General features: G+C 33.2%; 1 long non-coding RNA gene across 1 annotated transcript in view; it reads right to left on the bottom strand.

Annotated features, from left to right (window-relative positions):
- LOC144369330 (uncharacterized) overlaps window positions 1-23,377 on the bottom strand; it is a 286,790-nt gene that overhangs the window by 88,079 nt on the left and 175,334 nt on the right. Inside the window, exon 4 of the long non-coding RNA XR_013428847.1 lies at window positions 20,236-20,362. This is a non-coding gene — a long non-coding RNA (uncharacterized LOC144369330). The remainder of the gene's footprint in view (window positions 1-20,235; window positions 20,363-23,377) is intronic.

Raw genomic sequence — 23,377 nt, 5'->3', positions numbered from 1 at the left:
ATTTTAGAACTTCAGTACACCAACTCTGGGGTAGAGCCTAGGCATCTATATTTAAATAAGTGTCATAGTTGATTTGGATGCATACAAAATTTTAACTATATTACATGATGGGATGTACAATCCATTAGGAACATACAATTAGAAATAGGTGATGTGTTATTGTTATAAATATGTTATATATTGGCAATTTCCAAATTGTAGTAAATCCCAAACACTTAGATCTGCAGAAATTACAAAACCCACTATTTGAACACATTGAAATCATCACAGAAAACTTAAAAAATTCAATATGTTTATAATCCCTAATTCATATTTTGACCAGGATTATATGACATATGATACAACAGATCTAATGAAAATTTAATTCAGGATTTTTTTTTTAATTTTAAGAATCTGCATTTTAAAAACTTAGAATAAATGGCATACATTTAAAGAGTGATGGTTTGAGATTTGAAATTAATGGTTTGTATACTCTAAACCTGCTTAAGATACATAAAAGATTTATAAGAATGTTGTAGAAGTGTTATAATATTCTGTATAATTTTCTAAATAAGATCTTGAAAGATAATGGTTACTTCATACATTTTTTGAAAACCAAATTTTGACTTTTTTTCTTTTTTTTAGTTGATTTTATTTTTTAAGTATTGACAACCTAATGCACTACAATTCTTATTACACATATAGAGCAAAATTTTTCACATCTCTGTTTGTATATAAAGTATGTTCACACCAATTCATGTCTTCATACATGTACTTTGGATAATTAAGTCCTTTACATTTCACCATAATTGCTAACATCCTGCCCCCTCTTTTTTGCTCCAACCCCTCTGCCCTATCTAGAGTTTGTCTATTCCTCCCATGCGCCCCTTTCTTAACCCACTATAATTCAGTCACCTTATAGCAGAGAAAACATTCAACATTTGACTTTTGGGGATTGGCTAACTTCACTAAACATTATCTTCTCTAACTCCATCCATTTACCTGCAAATGTCATGATTGTATTCTCTTTTATTGCTGACTAAAATTCCATTGTGTATATATACCACCTTTTTTTTTTATCCATTCAGCTATTGAAAGGCATCTAGTTGGTTCCACAGTTTGGTTATTGTAAATTGTGCTGCTATGAACATTGATGTGGCTGTGTCTCTATAGTATGCTGTTTTTAAGTCCTTTGTGTATAGACCAAAAAAGAGGGATAGCTGGGTCAAATGGTGGTTCTATTCCCAGTTTTCCAAGGAATCTCTATCCTGCTTTCCATTTTGGCTGCACCAATTTGCAATCCCACCAGCAGTGTATGAGTGCACCTTTTCCCCCACATCTTCATCAACACTTATTGTTGTTTGTATGCATAATAGCTGCCATTCTAACTGCAGTGAGATGATATCTTTGAGTAGTTTTGATCTGCATTTCTCTAATTGCTGGAGATGATGGTCATTTTTTATGCATTGTTTATTGATTGTATATCCTCTTCTGAGAAGTGTCTGTTCAAGTCCCATTTATTGATTGGGCTATTTGGTTTTTTAGTGCTTAGCTTCTTGAGTTCTTTATATACCCTAGAGATTAGTGCTCTATCTGATGTATGAGGGGTAAAAATTTGCTTCCAGGATGTAGGCTCTCTTACCTCACAGATTATTTTCTTTGTTGAGAAGAAACTTTTCAGTTTAAGTCTATCCCATTTATTGATTCTTGATTTTAATTCTTGTGCTATAGGAGTCTTATTAGGGAAGTTGGGGCCTAATCCCACATGATGAAGATTAGGGCCTACTTTTTCTTCTATTAGACACAGGGCCTCTAGTTTAATTCCTAGGTCCTTGATCCACTTTGAGTTGAGTTTTGTGCATGGTGAGAGATAAGGGTTTAATTTCATTTTGTTGCAAATGGATTTCCAGTTTTCCCAGCACCATTTGTTGAAGAGTTTATCTTTTCTCAAATGCATGTTTTTGCTGCCTTTGTCTAATAGAAGTTAGTTGTAATTTTGTGGCTTAGTCTCTGTGTCCTCTATTCTGTGCCATTGGTCTACCAGTTTGTTTTGGTGCCAATACCATGCTGTTTTTGTTACTATTGCTCTATAGTATAGTCTAAGGTCTGGTATAGTGATGCCACCTGCTTCACTCTTCCTGCTAAGGATTGCTTTAGCTTCTCTGGATCTTTTATTTTTCCAGTTGAATTTCATGATTGCTTTTTTTCTATTTTTATGAGGCATGCCATTGGAGTTTTGATCAGAATTGCATTAAATCTGTATGGTGCTTTTGGTAGTATGGTCATTTTGATAATATTAATTCTGTCTATTGAAGAGCAAGGTAGATCTTTCCATCTTGTAAGGCCTTTTTTTGCTTTCTTTCTTTAGGGTTCTGTAGTTTTCATTGTATAGATCTTTCACCTCTTTCACTAAGTTGATTCCCAAGGATGCCCTCTTTCACCACTTCTATTTAACATAGTTCTTGAAACACTGGCCAGAGCAATTTGACAGATGAACGAAATTAAAGGGATATGTATAGGAAAAGAAGAACTTAAATTAGCACTATTTGCTGATGGTATGATTCTATACCTAGAAGACCCAAAAAGTTCCACTAGAAAACTTCTAGAACTAGTAAATGAATTCAGCAAAGTAGTAGGATATAAAATCAACACCCATAAGTCAAAGCATTTCTGTATATCAGTGACAAATCATCTGACAGGGAAATGAGGAAAACCACCCCATTTACAATAGCCTCTTTTCCTTTCTTTGTTGGCAAAATCCTCAATTAATTTTTTTTATATCTCATTGCCATAATTCTCTGTTTCAACCTGTATGAAATCACAGCAATTTATTGAAGCAACAAAATTTTTTTCTTGATATTTACATATATATTCACAAGAGACAGTTGCAAATGTAGAGGAGTCCCTTGAGTATATTGCATTTGGATCTATAACTAAGGTAAAATGTACCCAGTATATTCTTTTTTTTAAAGATGAATTGTATTTCTAATTAATTTTTATTTGTTTTAATTAGTTATACATGACAGTAGAATGCATTTATGCTCTTTGATGTATCATACATAGATGGGATATAATTTCTCATTTTTCTGAGTATACTTGTTGTAGAATAATATTGGTCATGCAGTCACATATATACATAAAGTAATAATGTCTGTTTCATTCTACTATCTTTCCTATCTCCACACCCCCTTCCCTTTCCTCCCATCACATCCTTCTACCTAATCTAAGGTAACACTATTCTTCTCTACTGTCCCCCATCTTATTGTGAATTAGAATCTACATATTAGAGAGAGAAAACATTTGACCTTTGGTTTTTTTGGTATTGGCTTATTTTGCCTAGTGTGATATTATCCAACTCCATCCATTTACTGGCAAATGCCATAATTTCTCTATTCTTTAAAGTCATCGAATAATATTTCACTGAGAATATACCACATTTTCTTTATCCATTCATCTATTGAATGGATAGATGAATGGATAAAGAAAACACCTAGGTTGGTTCCATAGGTTAGCTATTAATTGTGAATTGAACTGCTATAATCATTGACATGGCTGCATTGTTATAGTATGCTGTTTTTAAGTCCTTTAGGTATAAACTGAGGAAAGGGATAGCTGGGTCAAATGATGGTTCCATTCCATGTTTTCTGAGGAATCTTCACACTGCTATCCATAGTGGTTGCACCAATTTGCCAGTCCCACCAATGATGTATGAGTGTACCTTTTTCCCCACATCCTCGCCAATACTTATTGTTGTTTGTCTTCATAATAGCTGCTATTCTGACTGAAGTGAGATGAAATCTTAGAGTGGTTTTGATTTGCATTGCTAGAGATGTTAAGCACTTTTTCATCTATTTTTTGATCAATTGTATCTGTTTAGTCCTGTGAAGTATCTGTTTAGTTCCTTAGCCCTTTTATTGTTTGTTTGTTTGTTTTGGTGTTAAGTTTTTTGAGTTCTTTATACACCCTAAAAATTAAAGCTTTATTGGAGGTGCATGTGGTAAAGTTTTTCCCCCAATCTGTAGGCTCTCTCCTCACGTTATTAATTATTTCATTTGCTGAGAAGAAGCTTTTTAATTTGAATCCATCCTATTTATTGATTCTTGGTTTTATTTCTTGTGCCTTAGGTGTTTTGTCAAGGAAGTCAGATCCTAGGCTGGCATGGTAAAGATTTGGACCTATTTTTTCTTCTTTTAGGTGCAGGGTCTCTATTCTGGTGCCTAAGTCTATGATCCACTTTGAGTTGATTTTTGTGCAGGGTGAAAGAGAGTGGTTTAATTGCAATTTGCTACATATAGATTTCCAGTTTTGCTAGAACCATTTGTTGAATGGGCTATATTTTCTCCAGTGAATATTCTTGGCACCTTTGTCTAGTATGACATAATCATATTTGTGTGGGTTTTTCTCTGTGTCTTCTATTCTGTACCATTGGTCTACAATTCTATTTTGGTGCCAATACTATGTCATTTTGTTACTATAGCTCTGTAGTATAGTTTAAGGTCTGGTATTGTGATGCCTCCTGCTTCACTTTTCTTGCTAACAATTTCTTTAGCTATTCTGGGTCTCTTATTTTTCCAAATAAATTTTATGAGTGCCTTTTCTATTTCTATGAAGAATGCCACTGGGATTTTAATAGGAATTGCATTAAATCTGTATAATGCTTTTGATAATATGGCCATTTTGATGTTATTAATTCTGCCTATCCAAGAGCATGGGAGATCTTTTCATCTTTTAAGGTTTTCTTCAATTTCTTTCTTTAGTGTTTTGTAGTTTTCATTGTAAAGGTCTTTCACCTTTTTGTTAGATTAATTCCTAGGGTGGTTTTTTTTTTTTTTTGAGGCTATTGTGAATGGGGTAGTTTTTCTAATTTCTCTTTCAGTGGATTCATTGCTGATGTATAGGAATGCATTTGATTTATGGGTATTGACTTTATATCCTGCTACTTTGCTGAATTCATTTATTAGAATTTTTCTTGTGGAATTTTTGGTTCTTTTAGATATACAATCATATCATCAGCAAATAGTTATAGATTGAGTTCTTCTTTATCTATTTGTATCTCTTTAATTTCTTTCTTTTGTCTAATTATTTTGGATAGAGTTCTAAGGATGCTGTTGAATATAAATGGTGAAAAATGGCATCCTTATCTTATTCCAGTTTTTAGAGAAGGCTTTCAATTTTTCTCCATTTAGAATAATGCTGGCCTTGGGTTTAGCATCTATAGCTTTCACAATGTTTCTACTATCCCTAGATTTTTAGTGTTTTGAACATGAAAGAATGTTATCAAATGATTTTTCTGCATCTATTGAGATAATCATATGATTCTTGTTTTTAATTCTATTAATATGATGAATTATGTTTATTGATTTCCATCTGTTGAACCAACCTTGCATGCCTGGGATGAACCCCACTTTATTGTGGTGCACTATGTTTTTAATATGTTTTTGTATGTGATTTGTCAGAATTTCATTGAGCATTTTTGCATGTATGTTCATCAGGGATATTGGAATGAAGTTTTCTTTCCTTGATGTGTCTTTGTCTGGTTTTGGTATCAGGGTGATATTAGCCTCATGGAATAAGTTTGGAAGGGTTTCCTCTTTTTCTATTTCATGGAATATTTTGAGGTGTATGTGTTAATTATTCTTTGAAAATCTTGTAGAACTTGGCTGAGAATCCATCTGGTCATGGACTTTTCTTGGTTGGTGGGCTTTTGATAGAATTTTCTATTTCATTATTTGAAATTGATCTGTTTAAATCATGCATGACCTCCACATTCAGTTTGGGTAGGTCAATATCTTTGATATTTTCTATTTTATTGGAATATATAATCTTCTTGACTGTACCCTTGTGGCAAAACATCTAAAGAAATTTAAGAATTGTCATTAGTGTTATTTTCCTATATTTCTTTTACAGAATGTATGAAAGAGCTGCCTGGTACAGATAACTATACAAAAATTCTTATTGTGCAACCATATTATGGGGATTTCTAGAAGTAGGGGGTGATAAAAGTACTGAAGGTCAGAAAGCATACAATCTCTGCCTTCTATTAAGTGTTTTTTTAAATATTAAAATACATTGAATTATTTTGAAATTGATTTGACAAAATAGACTGTGTATCATCTCTTCATAAAAATTAAAGCAATTTAAACCAATTACTTTTGTTGCTTATCTTATGAATAACATTCTGAATAATATTTTATAACATGAGTGTGTGCCTATGTGCTTGTGTTAAGACCATAAAAAAAAATTGTCAAGCAAAGAAGAAGATGAGGGATCCTCACACAGATAAGATATGCTTTCAAAGAGGTGCAGTAGTTTTGTTTGCTTTTAATAGTTTCTTAGTGCTTGCTAGGTAATGGTCTATTTGGAATAAGTAGGAATTGAGAAGTCATATTCAGGCCCTAATTTTCATTCAAGAAGTGGCTTTTTATCATATATTCTAATGGATAAAGTTGTTACCTCTAGGAATCTGTAGAGAAGAATTTTGAAGCTTATACAACAAAGGATAAAATATAGGAAAATAAGAAATACATATTATCATTATCTTTCATAGGCAGGACAGAGGAGTATTAAATTTTATGTGTCACCTGTAATTTTCTTTACATGATCTACAATACTATTTTGTTCTTTGATAACTTCCTTCCTATTCAAGATGTTCTCTTATCTTTTATAGTTAACCTAGACAAAGGCCTTACCTTTGTCGTCCCAAAGCAACATTATTTTATATTATTATGTTACAAATATTAGAGCAATGTCTACAACAATTTCTACTGAAATACATTTTGTAACACCCATAGTCTAATACTTAGAACATTCTAAGAAAAAAATAATTTATGAATTATGCTAAACTATATTGGATATTAGAGGTAGAATGAGTCCAGAGAGAAATAAACAGCCCTTAAGATAGAGGGCAGGAAGACGGTGAAATGATGAGAACAGTTGACTCCCATGTCTTTTGTTCATATAGAACAGAGATGTAAATCTTTCTCTCACTAACAATTTTGGTGCCATTATAATTGGTAAAATGTAAAATTCAAAATGTTAAACTCACATATTTGTAAGTGCTATTCAGTCTACATATTATATATTTTCAAAAATAAGATTAAAATGAGGGTATTCACAGAATTAAGGCTTTACTATATGTTTTAAGTTCATAAGCTTGAAGCTTGATCATTATATTGGAAAGATATGGATGAGACCATTTACTGTCTGAATTTAATTTTATTTTAATGATATTACCATTGGGGTTGTTGTACATGTGAGTGTAACATTATATTTCAGAAGTATTAATATTGGTAAATTCTTACATTCCAAATCTAAATATCCTGTAGATGCATTGTACATAAAAAGAAGTCCTCATTTCAACTATGATTGGAAAAAAAATAAACATCCAGCTGACAGGCTTAGTATCTGTTAAGAGAAAGATGAGACTGACAGATTATGGGATATTTTACTCTCATTCCCATGGCATTAAAATTATTTTAGCACTTTGAACATGTGAAGAATTATTGACCCTCCCATAAATAATATATGTATATATATTTATTTAAGATATATATATACACACATTTATATATTTAAGATATATATATATATATATATATTAAATTGGTTAGAGAATTTTTAGAAAAATATATTTTTGGTGATTGTTTTTCCACTCAAGTATAGTAAATTTTTTTTTAGATCTAGTGGGATTCCAAACCAGAAATATTCTTGTAGACTAAAACTGACTTTTTTCCAAACTAAGAAATGTGCATGTGATTAATAAGCGCTACCACAGAAGAGTAGAGTATATAAGTGCTATTAGGTATTAGGGAAAAGGTAGACATTTGATAAAACATAATATATTCCAAAATATAAATTTCTAGTGTTCTGAATGTAGGGATTCATTTTGGATACATTTGTTCTGATTTTTCAAAATAGATTACCTTGTTACAATGGCAGTGAACCAAACAGAGTGATAGAAGGTAGAAGCCAGACAAATCACTCACTCAATTTGTCTTTTATAAAATTGCAGGCAAACACTCTTTAATTTAAATTTGCATTTTGTTTTGGATAAGCTCTGCAAAGGAAAGTCTGACTAGAAATTACAAAGGGAAATACAATATTCAGCTGTTGAGATTTAAAAATATGACAACTGAATTAAAATATTAGTGTAAAGTGCTTTACTTATTCTTGAAAATTACTACTAGTTTGTAAGAGGGTTGTATATATTCATTTCAATATATTGTTAGGTTTAGTTCTGAAGTAATCTTTCAAGTAATTCACACTCTTTTCCAAATAGATTAGTGATATTTAGCCCCTACTTTGTTATTTAAGATATGTCTAAATATAACCACAAAATAATTTACTGTTTAGTCAAAGATCATAGAATTCTAGGATTATAAGGAAATTTAGTTTTCTCTCCTGTTCTTTTATTTTATTATTCAAAATAAAATTTTAAAATATATTTAATATCAGGGAAATAAAATGTTCTCTTTCTCATGAATCACACCTGTTCTTTGATTCCCATAATCCAAGTCATAATTAGAAATTACAAATCCAAAAAGGAAAAACATTGAACTGAAAATTCAAAAATCAGAAAATTGAAAAAATACACCAATGTTGAAGACAAAAAATCACAATGATTTTACAGCCAATACAAGATTAAGAGAAAAAAAAAGCAGCACAAATTGGAGAACTGCTATTTCCTTAAATTCGGGGCTTTTCTTGCATTACTTGTTTAAAATAAACAATGAGTTATAAGTTAATTAGCATTATTTAGTTTCCTTTTGTTAGTGATATGAATTAATATTTTATTTTCTCATCAATGTCATTTTTACTTTTATAAATTATCATGATCCTCATTTTACAGAAAGGAAACACAAGCCAAAAAGGCTAAATACTGCAGTCCAGATCAAACCCAGGCAGTATAACCTACCACTCACTGTGATACTCTCTTTCTTTGGGATGTACAGATGAACTCTTCATAAGTATAGACAGAAATATTCACTGGATGCTCAAATTCTTTGGTGACCTTCAAACTTCAATTTGTAATGATGATTCCAGAAGGTATATAATAACCAAATAGTTTAAAGTAATTATTTGTATTTTATTCAATTATTCAGGTGGTCTTTTCTGAGTTGCAGCCCTTAAATAATTGTTTTTTGTTCCCCTAGATGCTTAGTACATTAAAACCTTAAAATCTTTGAACAGATTGGAACTTTGAGTATTTTTCATTTTTAGCACCTAAATTAAAGAAATCATTTCTCAAAGAAGTCTATTAAAAAAAAACTGTGTTTTCTTTAGTCAAATATCACAACAGCCATACTTACCACAGACAGGGGACATCTGGAATGTTTTGTTCAGTTGATGTCTAAAAAAGTACTAAATTGTTAATAAAGTTCCACTAGTTATGCTGTACTTCAAGGAAATGATGAATGCATTAAAAGCACTTATAACATGCTTTTAATGCATTCTTTCCTTAAAATGCAATCCACATGTATAACTAATTAGAACAAATAAAAAACACTATTGAAAGAAATTGAAAATGGCAATAATAAACATAAAGATAACCCATCCTCCAAAAAAAAATTAATCAAAAGGTAGCATATCCCTCTAAGGTTAAAGATGTTGTTAGGAAGGAGACTGGCATACCTGGAAGTTAGTCAGGGGTCAGATGCAGGCCTCCTGAGGAAGCTGTCTGCTATGACGCATCCCTAATCACTCTGTGAGTGCTGGCTTCACTCTTCAGTTATAACCCTCTCAATCCCTCAGTCTCAGCAGCTCTTCACCAAGTTTATATTGTTGAGAGTGCATTGAGCCATTCATCACAGAAGAAAAAAAGAAGCAACAAGGCAAAAAAAGATGAAGAGATGGGGATGCAGTATGGGGGTAGGAAAGATGGTGGAATGAGATAAACATCATTACCCTAGGAACAGGTACGATGGCACAAATGTGTGACCCTACTTCATGTACAACCAGAGAAATGAAAACGTGTGCTTTATTTGTGTATATTGAATCAAAGAGCATTCTGCTATCATGTATAACTGATTAGAACAAATTTTAAAAATAGTTAAAAAAAAAAAAGATCAACCAGACAGAAAACCTACCCTCAAACACTTTAAACTTTGAGAGGCAAGCTAAGAGAGTAGTGTCCATCTTTGTGGGGGAGGGTGTGCGGGGAACACAACTTGAAGGAAGAAGAGATTACATTTATTTGAGAGGAAAGTACAGAAACCTACACAATTTCATATGGGCAGCATTTAAAAGATAAATATAATTTGGATCTCAAGATAGTTCCCTTACTAGGTCAGCAAGTCTATTAAAGTCCTCCCTTTAACCTCATGAAAAGCCTATAAATTATATATTTAGCTGATCTCTGAGACTTGAAGAATTTTTCCAGAAATTGCTTTCTATCCAGTTTTTAAAGATTATTTATTTTCTTATAATTTTACCTTTTAATCTGCTTGTTAATTAATCTTTCCATCTATGCTTAGCCTACTAGGATAAATAACTAATTGATTGGTTTGCTTGAACTTTATTCATTAATTCAATTAATATTAATTGACTATTGTATTGATAATTCACTGTTATAGGGACTGTACATAATGTCTTCTTAGAGTTTGCACTCTCTGACATTCAATAGTGTTGAGGAATGTCTTTCAATTATGAAATTGATTTAACTGTTTCTAAAGTTATTTAATTTAGCTCCATGTCTACAACCCCAAGTGAAATTCTATCAGTTTCCCATGTACAACCCAAATAGTTGATATACTGTACTATACTGCATTAGTAGAGGAAAATGATCAATACTGAAAGCCATAGAAAGAGAACTCCCTATGCAACAAAGCAGGGTGGCTGGGACACATTCAGGATGGAGGGTCAGTGCTTAACTGTTATGGGTAGTAAAAATCTGAGTAGTGAAAAGAAATTTAGGACACAGCTCTTTTACTGACATGAAACAATGTCAGGTTAAGTGAGAGAAAGGCTTAAATCCTTCAGGCTATTAGAGAAGAATAAGCAAGAAATGTTTAATGTCGAACAGAAAATATTTCATTGGGACATTTGCAAGAAGATCTGGAACTTCTAGGACAAGGGATAAAATATTTTCAAGTGGATCTTGCTAAGGGGACCTTCCACAGAATGAAATCTCAGCTTCTGTAATGATGGGAAGGCTTCTAACAGCCCAGGAAAAAACAGGTAAGCCATTGACTATCCAAATATTCAAATAGCCCAAACTTCATAAACAGTTGTGATGTGGAGTCACTTCACAGTTGTTACATGTGAAGGTAGCTGTCATGTGTGACAATTTAGACAAGTAGAAAAATTTGCTAATGAGAATTAGGTAGAAAATGCCTAAAGATGTCAGACAAGAAATGAGGTGTTATAACGTGACTTGAGTATTGGAGAGAGAGGCCTTTACTGGTATTGTTCTATCTTTATGCTTGTCTGCATATCTAATGTCTCCTCAGATACTACCACTTGCACTAGAACATTCATTCAGCTCAGATTGGATTACATTGTCAAGGTCTTTTGTCTATATCACATCATTGTGCACTTCTGTATATACATCTATATATTCATTTTATATATACATCTATATATACATCTAGATCTTTCTTCCAGATATGCCACTGAGCCTGCACTTATTCTATCAACTTGTCGAGTGCTTAGAATAGGGTAAAAATCCAAATAGACAAAAGAAAGAGACTTAGTGACTGATGAGTTTGTGTTCATCTATATACTAATTCTCAAAAAGTCACTTTTGTGTCATGGCCTTCAGAGGAGTGGAAACCACAGAAAAGCCATGATTAAAGGAGCTGAAGCCTACAGAACTCAGTGACCAGCAAGAAATACTTATAGCAAATGCCACAGGAATAACAAGTGGTGTGATGGCCCAGGGCCAACTGGAAAAAAGATATTCACCAAGGTGGAATGTGCTCTCTTCATTCCTTCCTAAACACCTGCACTAGCCTACTTTGATATGTTTAATTCAGCAGAATGGGGCACTTAGCAGGCCACAGTTTTGGACAGAATCCAACATCAATGGCTCCATTAATCTCTAATCAAGGAGGATGAAATAAGAAGGAAAGAGGGTGGGTGGTACCTTTTTCTGGAATGCCAAAGAGTCCAAAGAAAATGCATATTTGGTAAACAACATCAGTTGAGAGCAAATTATTTGTACTAATTAAACCTGTAGCTCTGACAACTGTTTAATATTAAATCAAGTAATGCAATATTAAGAAGGGAAGTTTAAAGCTTTGGAAGAAGGCCAAATACTTGAAAGGGTAAAAGAGAGAAACTTAACATTTGTGTAGTTTAAGACAGTATAAAAAGAACTCTCACAAACATTGTCTTCCTTGAGAGCCACAACAATACTATGAAGCTGTTAGATTTTTAACATCTGTCTCATTGCATGTTTCTTTTTTTTCTCCACAGAAACAAGTTATGGCAAATTTAATCACAGGAATAATAACATCAGCTCCTATTTAGCAAATTCCATGATGACTGCACCAAAAACCCATGTGTGATGAGGCTGTATTTCAAACAAACACCTTCTGTAACAAATGCTAAAAGCATTTTCTAAAGGATTAATCTCTTATAATGACCAAGACTTTAAACTTTACATTCAAAAACATTCTCCTGAGAAAACTAATTACATGGTTAAATAGAATAGAATGATAGTATAGGAATTATTTATTTGGTTTCTTTACTGTAGCATTTTACATTTTCTTCTGAAACTTTCTTCTGAAATTATTTTAAAATAATTAAAGATAAGTTAAAGGGGATCATCATGAACAAGATAGTAATAGCAATAAACAGCACAAGTTGAGAATAAGGACAGTAAAATAAAGAAATCACATGTCAGTGCGAACACACATAAGTGTAAATATTACAGAACATAGGATATTGCGTCTTTTTTGACACAAATAGCTTGTAAGCATGCTATTTATATGTACACATTATCTCATCACACTTTGAAATAATTTGATAATGCAATTACTCCAAATCACCAATCAAAGCTGAAAGTGAACTTAGAAACTTCTAATTAAAATAAATCAGGTAATTGTTTTGCATTCTTTGAGATTTATATTTTATAAAGAATATCAATATATATTTATATAAATATATATTTTATATTTATATATTTTATAAAGAATATATCTATATTCTTTATAATATATATTTTATAAAGAATATAAATATATATTTATTTTCTTTGAGATTTTCATCTCAAAGAATACCAGCAGCAGAAACAACAAAATTATGTCTTTGATGGGCTCAGAGCCCATACGATAGGTAACTGATATCTAATTTATTCCAAATTAATGTTTGCTGTATTAAAAAACTGCTTAATGACTTACAAATAGAAGTATATTTAAGCAATATCAATATTCTATAAAAATAGTAAACTTTGAGAATATAAAAAATGGTTTCAGCACTTATAATGTGACAGGATAAACAGCCTATGCTGTCACACTAGAAGCTCTGCATAATTCTGCCCAGCTTTAAGAGAAACTGCCCATGCCACCCAGCTAGGAGCATCCTAGCAACCCAATGGTCCTTTCTGCCATATTCCTGTTCAGGAAGAAAATTCCTCTATGTTTTTGTTTTTTTAAATTTAAATTCATTTTGTTTTGTGTGTGTATGTATGTGTGTGTGCGTGTGTGTATACATGTGTGTATGTGATTGATTGACACATTGCTCTCGAGTTCTCAGCCCTGGACCACATGCCATTCATTTTTTCATTCATTCATTCAAACATAGGTTTCAAGTGCCATGTATGCTGAGGGATGTGACAGATGCAGTGTGATTAAAAGTGAAATGAGATTTTGATTGAGACTTCCAGGCCTGTCTTCTGCATACAACACAAATGTATTCCTTTAAACTTATTGACACTACCCTAGAATCAATAAGCTTAAAAGATACGCAAAGGGGTGGCATTATTTTATGAGTCTTCTTAGAATTAAGTCAGAAGAATAACAATAATAATAATACAAGACAGTGTATATAGGATCTTCAGTGATATTTTAATTGGTGTATGTTGTAGCATTAGATGGAACAGTAGGTGCCAATAGAACTTTCCGCTTAACCAGAACAGGGAGGATGAGAGCAATGAGAAATGGAATTTCGGACATATGAGGGACACAGAATAGGAAGGAAAGAGAAATAGATGGCCCCAAAGATACACTGTCAGCTTTCATTCATTTAGGAACTTGAGCTCTGGAAAATGCATAACTATAACTTAATTGTTTCACACTTGACTGGATAGGCCATGAAGCTTGGTGAATGGGAGCACTGTCTTTTTCAACTTAAAAAGTTTTATGGAATACTAGAAGAACTTAACTTCAAAAACAAACCTGGACTTAAACCCTGGTTGCACTCCTTTTGAAATCAATATATTTGGATGTTTTGTTTTCATTTAAAAGTCAGCCACACCATGCCAGTTATAAGAGCTAATATTTGTGGATACATCTGACACAACACACAGTTCAAGAAATCTTTTTTTAATCTTTTTTTCCTGGTACCAGGGATTGAACCTAGAAGTGCTTAACCACTGAACCACATCCACAGCTCTTTTGTTTATATTTTATTTAGAGACAGGGTGTCATTAAGATGGCTAGAGCCTTCCTAAATGGCTGAGGCTGACTTTGAACTCATGCTCATCCTGCCTCAGCCTCTCAAGCCACTGGGATTACAGTCATGTGCCATCACGCCTGGCTTTAAGGAATCCTAAACAAACCAATTTATTCTTTCATGCAGCAACCCTATGAAGTAGTAAATATCACCAATCCTACTTACAAATGAAGAAACTAAGTCATAATAATTTTAAATAACTTGCCTAAGAGCACACAGCTAGAAGTATCAGGACAAACTACTGTACCAGGAACACTGGCTCCAAAGCTCTCATTCCAGCTCCCTCACTGGTTTGTCTACTAGAGCAATAAGGCAACATCACTGCATACCTATTTCCATGGCTAAAATCCAAAACCTGACAACACCAATCCTTACAAAGATGCGGAAAAACAGAAATTCCTATTTATTACTGGTAAAAATGCAAAGGGCTACCCCTACTTTGGAAGAGAAGTTGATAATTTTTTATAAAGCTAAACATAAGCTTACCATAAAATCTGGCAATCACATTCTAGGTATTTACCCAAATAATCTGAAAACTTAGGTTCATACCATGAATGTTTGTAACAGCTTTACTCATAATTGTCACATGTTAGAAGTAATTAAGACATCTTTTAATAAGTTAATAGATAAGCATATTGTGGTGTCAGGAGCCATCCATGGGCTGTGTATGTGACCTATATTGCATATCATAGCCATATGAGGGGATAGGCCTGGCATCGCAGGCTTGCTGTCAGGGAGAAATTGCATGATGCAGGTGTGCTTCCCCCTCAAGCTCTTCCTAAGATTCCACACAGCACCTGAGATGGGTGTGACTTTCCAAGATGTCAATCAATCTGCTGACCACAAGACATGAGGAAGCAAGACTCCATCTTTGAAACCTTATCCCCTTCCTTATTTGGTGAAGAACAGTAAGGCACGTCACATCAGAGAAATAGAAACCTATGATGGAGAAAAGGAAACCTCACTTGCAGACTGATGCTCACTTCCTGGTCTTGGGGCTGCACATGGCTAAGATGGCGCCTGGTGATCAGCCAGAAGGCATCACCATGGGTTGTGACGAAAAATCGGACCACCTTTGGATAGCCTCAGAACCTTTCCACCCTCGTGGACAGCTCGTGTCTCCCCTAACTGCCTGTAGAATGGGTGTACACATGAACTCTTCTAACCCTGCTGACCTTTATCCTGATTGGCTCCTGTGCCTTATATTAGCTGTATGTGCTTCCTCAATAAACTGAGATCCTGCTTTGACTGGTCTCCCTGACGCCTCTGATTGTTCTCCAGCGAGGGAGGGCTGGGTGTGGGCGGCCAGTGGGCCCTTTCCTTCTTGGCTCGTCCTGGCCCAGGTGTGTTCTCCCTATCTCTCCTGCAGGGTGGGAGTGAACAAGGACTAAAAACCCCGACAAAGAACATTCTATCCAAACTTCTTTGTTAGTCCCCTTATAAAAATAGAAATTCTTTGTGTATGGTGAGACATAGGGGTTTAACTTTATTTTGTTGCATATGGATATCCAGTTTTACCAGTACCATTTTTTTCCACACATTTTTTTTTTCCATTGCATGTTCTTGGCACCTTTGTAGATAATTGTAGTTTTGTGGTTTAGTCTCTGTGTCCTCTATTCTGTACCATTGGCCTACCAGTCTGTTTTGGTGCCAATACCATGCTGTTTTTGTTACGATTGCTCTGTAGTATAGCTTAAGGTCTGGTATAGTGATGCCACCTGCTTCACTCTTTCTGCTAAGGATTATTTTAGCTATTATGGGTCTCTTATTTTTCCAGATAAATTTTTCCAATTTTATGATTGCTTTTTCTATTTCTATGAGGCATGTCACTGGAATTTTGATCAGAATTGCATTAAATCTGTATAGTGATTTTGGTAGGATGGTCATTTTGATAATATTAATTCTACCGATCAAAGAGCAAGGTAGATCTTTCCATCTTCTAAGGTCTTCTTTGATTTCTTTCTTTAGGGTTCTGTAAGCCTCTATCTCTCACCATGCACAAAACTCAGCTCAAAATGGATCAAGGACTTAGGAATACAACAAGAGACCCTGCATCTAATAGAAGAAAAAATAGGCCCTAATCTCCATCATGTGAGAGTAGGCTCCAACTTCCTTAATAAGACTCCTGTGGCAAGAATTAAAATCAAGAATCAATAAATGGGATGAACTCAAACTAAAAAGTTTCTTCTCAGCAAAAGAAACAATCTGTGAGGTGAATAGAGAGCCTACATTTTGGGAGGAAATCTTTATCCCTCACACATTAGATAGAGCACTAATCTCTAGGGTATACAAAGAACTCAAAAAAGTAACACCAAAAAACCCAAATAATTCAATCAATAAATGGGCCAAGGACTGAAGAGACACTTCTCAGAAGATAATGTACAATCAATCAACAAACACATAAAAAGATGTTCATCATCACTAGCAATTACAGAAATGCAAATTAAAACCACTCTAAGGTTTCATCTCACTCCAGTCAGAATGGCAGCTATTATGCATACAAACAACAATAAGTGTTGGTGAGGATGTGGGGAAAAAGGCACACTCATACACTGCTGCTGGGACTGCAAATCCGTGTAGCCAATATGGAAAGCAGTATGGAGATTTCTTGGAAAATTGGGAATGGAACCACTATTTGACCCAGCTGCTCCCCTCCTTGGTCTATACACAAAGGACTTAAAAACAGCCTACTACAGGGACACAGCCACATCAGTGTTTATAGCAGCACAATTCACAATAGCTAAACTGTGGAGCCAACCTAGATACCCTTCAGTGGATGAATGAAAAAAAAAAAGTGTGGCACATACACACAATGGAATATTACTCAGCAATAAAAGAGAATAAAATCATGGCATTTGAAGGTAAATGGATGGAGTTAGAGAAGATAATGCTAAGTGAAGTTAGCCAATCACAAAAAACCAAATGCCAAATGTTTTCTTTGATATAAGGAGGCTGATTCATAGTGGGATAGGGAGCAGAAGCATGGAAGTAATAGACTAACTCTAGATAAGTCAAAGGGGTTGGAGGGGAAGGGAGGGTGCATGGGATAATTAATGATGATGGAATGTGATGATCATTACTATCCAAAGTACAGGTATGAAGACACGAATTGGTGTGAATTTACTATGTATACAACCAGAGATATGAAAACTTGTGCTCTATATATGTAATGAAAATTGTAATGCATTCTGTTGTCATATATAAATTTTTTAAAAATACGTTAAAAAATAGAAATTGGGCTGGGGATGTGGCTCAAGCGGTAACACACTCGCCTGGCATGCATGGTGCACTGGGTTCAATCCTCAGCACCACATAAAGTAAAATAAAGATGTTGTGTCCACCAAAAACTGAAAATAAATGTTAAAAAAATTATCTCTCTCTCTCTTCTTTCTCTTTTTTTTTAAAAAAAAAAACAGTAGAAATAAAAATAAAACTAAAAATAAAGAGATTCTATGTGCAAACTCTCATTCCAGTGCTCCTTTTCTAGTGTGGGAGCTGGCCCTTGAGGTCAAAGAGCTATCTTACCCTCAGTATGCAAATTACTTCTGTGCCCTGTGCTTTTTTTTTTTTGCCATTTTCTTAGCTTAATATTGCATGCAGCTCTTTTAAACACAGTTCATCTCATCTACGTGGGTCGCTGGCAAGACTATGGTACAGCCAATGAAATATTACTCAGCTCTGAAAGGAAGTGAATCCTTAAGCCACTGAAAGACAGAGAAATCCTTATTTTTTAAAAAATTTATTTTGAGACAGGACCTTACTAAATTGCTAAGACTGACTTCAAACTTGCAATTCTTCTGCCTCAACCTCCCAATTGCTGGGATTATAGGTATGTGCCACCATACTCATTACTAGAGGAATCCTAAATTAGAGAAATGATAAGTGAAAGAAACCAATATAAAAGGACAGCAGAGTATGCAATTCCAATTATATGGCATTCTGGGAAATATAAAACTTACAGAAAAATGGAAAGAACTGAGAATTCTAAGGGTTGGTGTGAAGGGTAGAGGGAAGAAGAGGTAGCATGTGGGGAATGTCATTGGAATGGTGGATACATGACATAATGCATTTGTCAAAGCACATAGAATGTATAATATGAAGTGTGAAGCTTAATGTAAACTAGAGACTTTAGTAAATAATAATGTACTAGACATAATTAATTTCATTTTAACAAATGTGTAAGTGTGCTGAATAGAGAAGATTTAAATGGAAACCCTCTTTACTTACTGAGTAATTTTTCTGTAACCTCAACTTCTCTAAAAAGTAATGTCTGTTAATATTGGAAGCCTGAAAGAAAAGTCCATCTTGTGTTTTGAGGAGTAAATGAAATAATGTTGTGAAAATTACTGAACCTGATGCCTTGCAAATATTTCAGGGTAGGCAGCCTAAAAAGCCACTCCATATTTTAATAATCACCCCAGAAGGTAGTCTGAGACTTTAAAAAATCTTCCTCAAATGCATATTTACCAATTCCTACCAACAAATGAAGCTGTGTTTCTTAGACAAATTAAAGAAAATCCCCTAAAGGCATTTTGATTATTAGATATAAAGTACATTTCAAATTTCAAAAGCTGAGGAGATTTTTTTTCTTCAGGTCAAATTTGTCTTCATGACATACTCTCACTAATTGTTTTTTCAGTGGTCCAGCTGTGTCTACACAGATGGTGATCCTTCCTAGAGCTAACAGCACTTTATCCAAAAAAGAAAAAAAAAACTACATTTATTTTGCACTTAGCAAAATTTTGTCTCCAATAACAGTGTAATTATTGGAAAGAAAGCATCTAAGAGATTCATTGAATGAATCTTCTTTTCAAATAAGATCATAGGCAAATGGAATATGGACGTAATCAATTATATTCTTGCAGCATTATATTGATCCTGCTTTCTAGGGTTTGTAGCATTGTTCATATGTGTTAGAAAGACAGTGAAATTGGACTTTTAATTTTATTTTATCTTATTTTAGTGGTTTTAGAGTTTGAATCCAGAGGCCCTCTACCACTAAGCTAAATCCCCAGAACTTTTTATTTATTTATTGCTTTATATTTTCCATTTGTGCTTACTTTTTTTTAGTTAAGTGATTTTTATTATCATATATTTTTATTTTTATTTTTGTCAAGGTCTCGCTAAATTATCTACAGTAGCCTTGAACTTGAAATCCTCCTACCTTAGCCTCCCAAATTGCTCAGATTACAAGCATGTGCACTGAACAATGGGCAGAATTAGATATTTTAGTAAAATAAATAAATCAGTCAATATTGCATGTAGTATGTGATCAATAAAGTCATTTATTAATCAAAGACTGAACTTAAAAAAATATTTACCCTTTAGTTATTTAGACCCTATAAAGATTTTTTTAAATGAAGAAATAATGTTTTCAAAAAACTAAAGTCTAAAGAGAATAGAAGGAAGCAAAAATTAACAGACTTTAAAATTGTATTTTATTTTTTCTTCTCTTGGTACAGCTTGCTATTTAATGAATTTGTATTTAGTGTCACCATATTTTGGATGTTAAGTATGGGGATACTTACTACTATAAGTAAAATTAGGTATATTTGAGCCCTGGAAGCAATTATTTCATTCAGAAAAGAGTACCTGGCCACACAGTTAAGAACAAAAGGAACTTCAGAATTGAGAATTGAGTACCTGAATTATCCACCATCATCTGTCTTCTTCATGTGATAAGTATGACCTTAGTCCATTCTTCTTTGCATGGATGAGCTCTGTTCAGAGAGAGTCCTACCTGGATGTTGAAATTAACATTTACAATATCCTTCAAGAAAAAAAAAAAGACAGATTCTTAGGATGAACAGGAAATAACACAATTCCTGAAATTCAGAACAAAGAAAAAATTGCCACAACAATTCTAATAAGAGTGAATGAAATTTTATTCATGAAAATCATCCTAGGTAAACAAGGCAAAAATATTCATAGAGTTGCTAAAGTAATTTAGTTTAAGAAATGGATGGTGTTGGAAAAGATAATGCTAAGTGAAGTCAGCCAATTCCCAAAAAACAAATGTTGAATGTTTTCTCTGCTATAAGGAGGTTGACTCATAGTGGGTAGGGAGGGAGAGCATTGGAAGATTAGATTAATTCTAGATAGGGAAGAGCGGTGGGAGGGAAAGGAAAGGGAAGGGGATTAGCAAGGATGGTGGAATGTGATGGTCATTATACAAAGTACATGTATGAAGACTCGAATTGGGTGTCAACAGACCTTATATGCAAACAGAGATATGAAAAATGTGGTATATATGAGTATTAAGAATTGTAATGCAAAAGTACATGTATAATGGCATAAATTGATGTGAACATACTTTATATACAGAGATACAAAAAATTGTGCTCTATATGTATAATAAGAATTGTAATGCATTCCACTGTTGTCGTGTATTTAAAAAAATAATAATAAATTTTTTTAAAAAAAGAAATTATATGTGGAGCCAGAATTAAGTGGTGGGTGTAGTTTTCTGGTGTAGCTTTCTCATGATCTAGCTTAGCTCATATTTGGATTTTAGAGAATTAAGAGTATCTCTAAGAGTATCTCAAATTGAAGATTATAATCCCATTTTCATCCTTCCTTTCTATTTTTTTTTTTTGTGTGTGTGTATGTGGTTTGGGGGGGGTTGTTTTTGAAGTAGATAAGGAAAAAGGTCAGTGGTTATTCTTGCACATTTTAGAATTTAAGAAAAACTGTGGTCTCTCTATTTTAAGATGATTTCAGGGATTTCAGAAATCTCTGAAATATCCATGAACCTTCAAAGAAATACAACCCCAAATTTTGTATAACATATTTTTCAACTGATATCTACTAATATATACACAGTTGTATATATGTTTATATATGTGTGTGTTTACATATATCTATGTGTGTGTGTGTTTACAAACACACTACTGTTTCTTAATTATGATTGTAGAAGTAATAGCTTTCTATGAACTCGAGATTCCTAAGTCACAAACACCTAGTCCATCCTGAACTCTTAAAGTTGTCGACTTCACAACATGGTGAGTATGTGAATATTCAACCTCATGCATAAGCAACTAGTTGAGGTTGTTGGGGTCTGTAATGAACAAAAGTAGAGCTTGTATAGAATTATAAGGTAAACTGGCATCTGAACAAACTTGATAATGACCTAGTTTTCTTAAACTTCAAAAAAGTATTTTGCATGAAAGTTGAATATATCTACATCTATCTCCGTACATACAAGATTATGGGTAACATTTTCCATCACTTATTTGAGGGAATGTTAGAGTGTACTAATTTGTTGGAACATGACATATACTTACTTTCAGTCTACACAATTACCATCTATGGATACATTTTTCTACTTGAAAGGTTGGGAATTAGCCAAAGTGGTACTGGAACAGCATGCATACTGGGCATAAAAACAAAGTTTTGATCTAAATTATTGTTGTTTTCTTTCTGTTGCTGGAAAATGATTTATAATATGCTCCCATGGCCAAGTTCCTGGAAAAAATGTAAACAAAAACTGTGATATGCAAACACAGTTGAAAAAATCAAAAGATTTCTGTATCCTGGAGCCTATTTATCAAAAAAGTATCCCATGTTTAATTTTTACAAATAACATAGAAAAAGAGTAGGAGAAATTACAATGTATTCATTTGCATATATTACCAAATATTTTTATTGTATTAAGCCTCATAATCTCCAAGAATAATTTTCAATTAAAGTTATTAAGGTTTCTGCAACAATACCATCATAATTACTAAGTAAATATTTTTATCCAAAAAAGCTGATATTCTAGACAAACTGATGGATGCCTAGCACTTTCTTCTTCCTATTCAGAGATTGGAAAACTATAGCAAACAGTGTGCATATGGCCCAACTTCTTTTTTTGTAGGAGTAATGGAATTAGATCTTTATACTTTTTTTAAGTATAAAAAAAGTTTTATAACATGAAATTTATGTGAAATTCAAATATTCTCTGTAAAATATTTTTTATTTTACAGAGAAGTTTTTTAGAATCACATCACATGCTTTATAGGTATGCTTTCATACAACATAGAATTTTTAATAAAAAAAACCCCACAAAGCCTAAAATATTTGCCTGTCCCTTTACAAAAAAGAAAAATGTTTGCAGATTTTTCTTCATATCAGTTTTTGCTAATCCATTTTAATTCACCTGAAATTGTTTTCATTTTTCACAGTTCTCAAAAATCTACCTACTTAAGAATTCTTTACTGATCTTCTTACTCTTTTCTCATTTCCCTTTATTCCCATCACTCTTGAATTTTCAGTATTTGGGTGTCTCAGATGCCGAGACATACGCCTTGTTTAATAAACAATCATGTTAATGTATTTGATGTGAATCTTTTATATGCGTTGTTGCATTGTTTTGAATATATATTTATATTTATGTAATTAAACTTTATAATAATGAGTTTCCCTTGTCAGTACTTTTGACTCCCCCATTTTATTTACACCTAAATGATCATTATTTTTAATTTCTTTATAGTTCTTTCTAATAAGCATTTTTGTTTATCATATTTTTATCTATCCATTCTAACACTAACAACCCAAGTTGCTTCCAGCTCCTAGCCCCATAAATAGAACTGGAAGAAATATTCTTTGCACAAAGCCTTTGTAAATTAAAGTGATAACTTATTTGGTTTATGTCCTTGGAGCAAAACTTCTATTTTCATAGACTCTACTTACACTAAATTTGTTTAGGTACCAACAATTTAGCCTCAGTAACGACTACTCTGGTGTGTACTCCCAACAGCAGTGAATGAGAATCCCAATAGGAAGGATTTACTTTTTTGAATAA

This window comes from Ictidomys tridecemlineatus, chromosome 12 (genome assembly GCF_052094955.1).
Source record: "Ictidomys tridecemlineatus isolate mIctTri1 chromosome 12, mIctTri1.hap1, whole genome shotgun sequence".
In the NCBI taxonomy this organism is placed as follows: domain Eukaryota; kingdom Metazoa; phylum Chordata; class Mammalia; order Rodentia; family Sciuridae; genus Ictidomys; species Ictidomys tridecemlineatus.
This window is presented reverse-complemented; position numbering and strand designations above follow the sequence as displayed.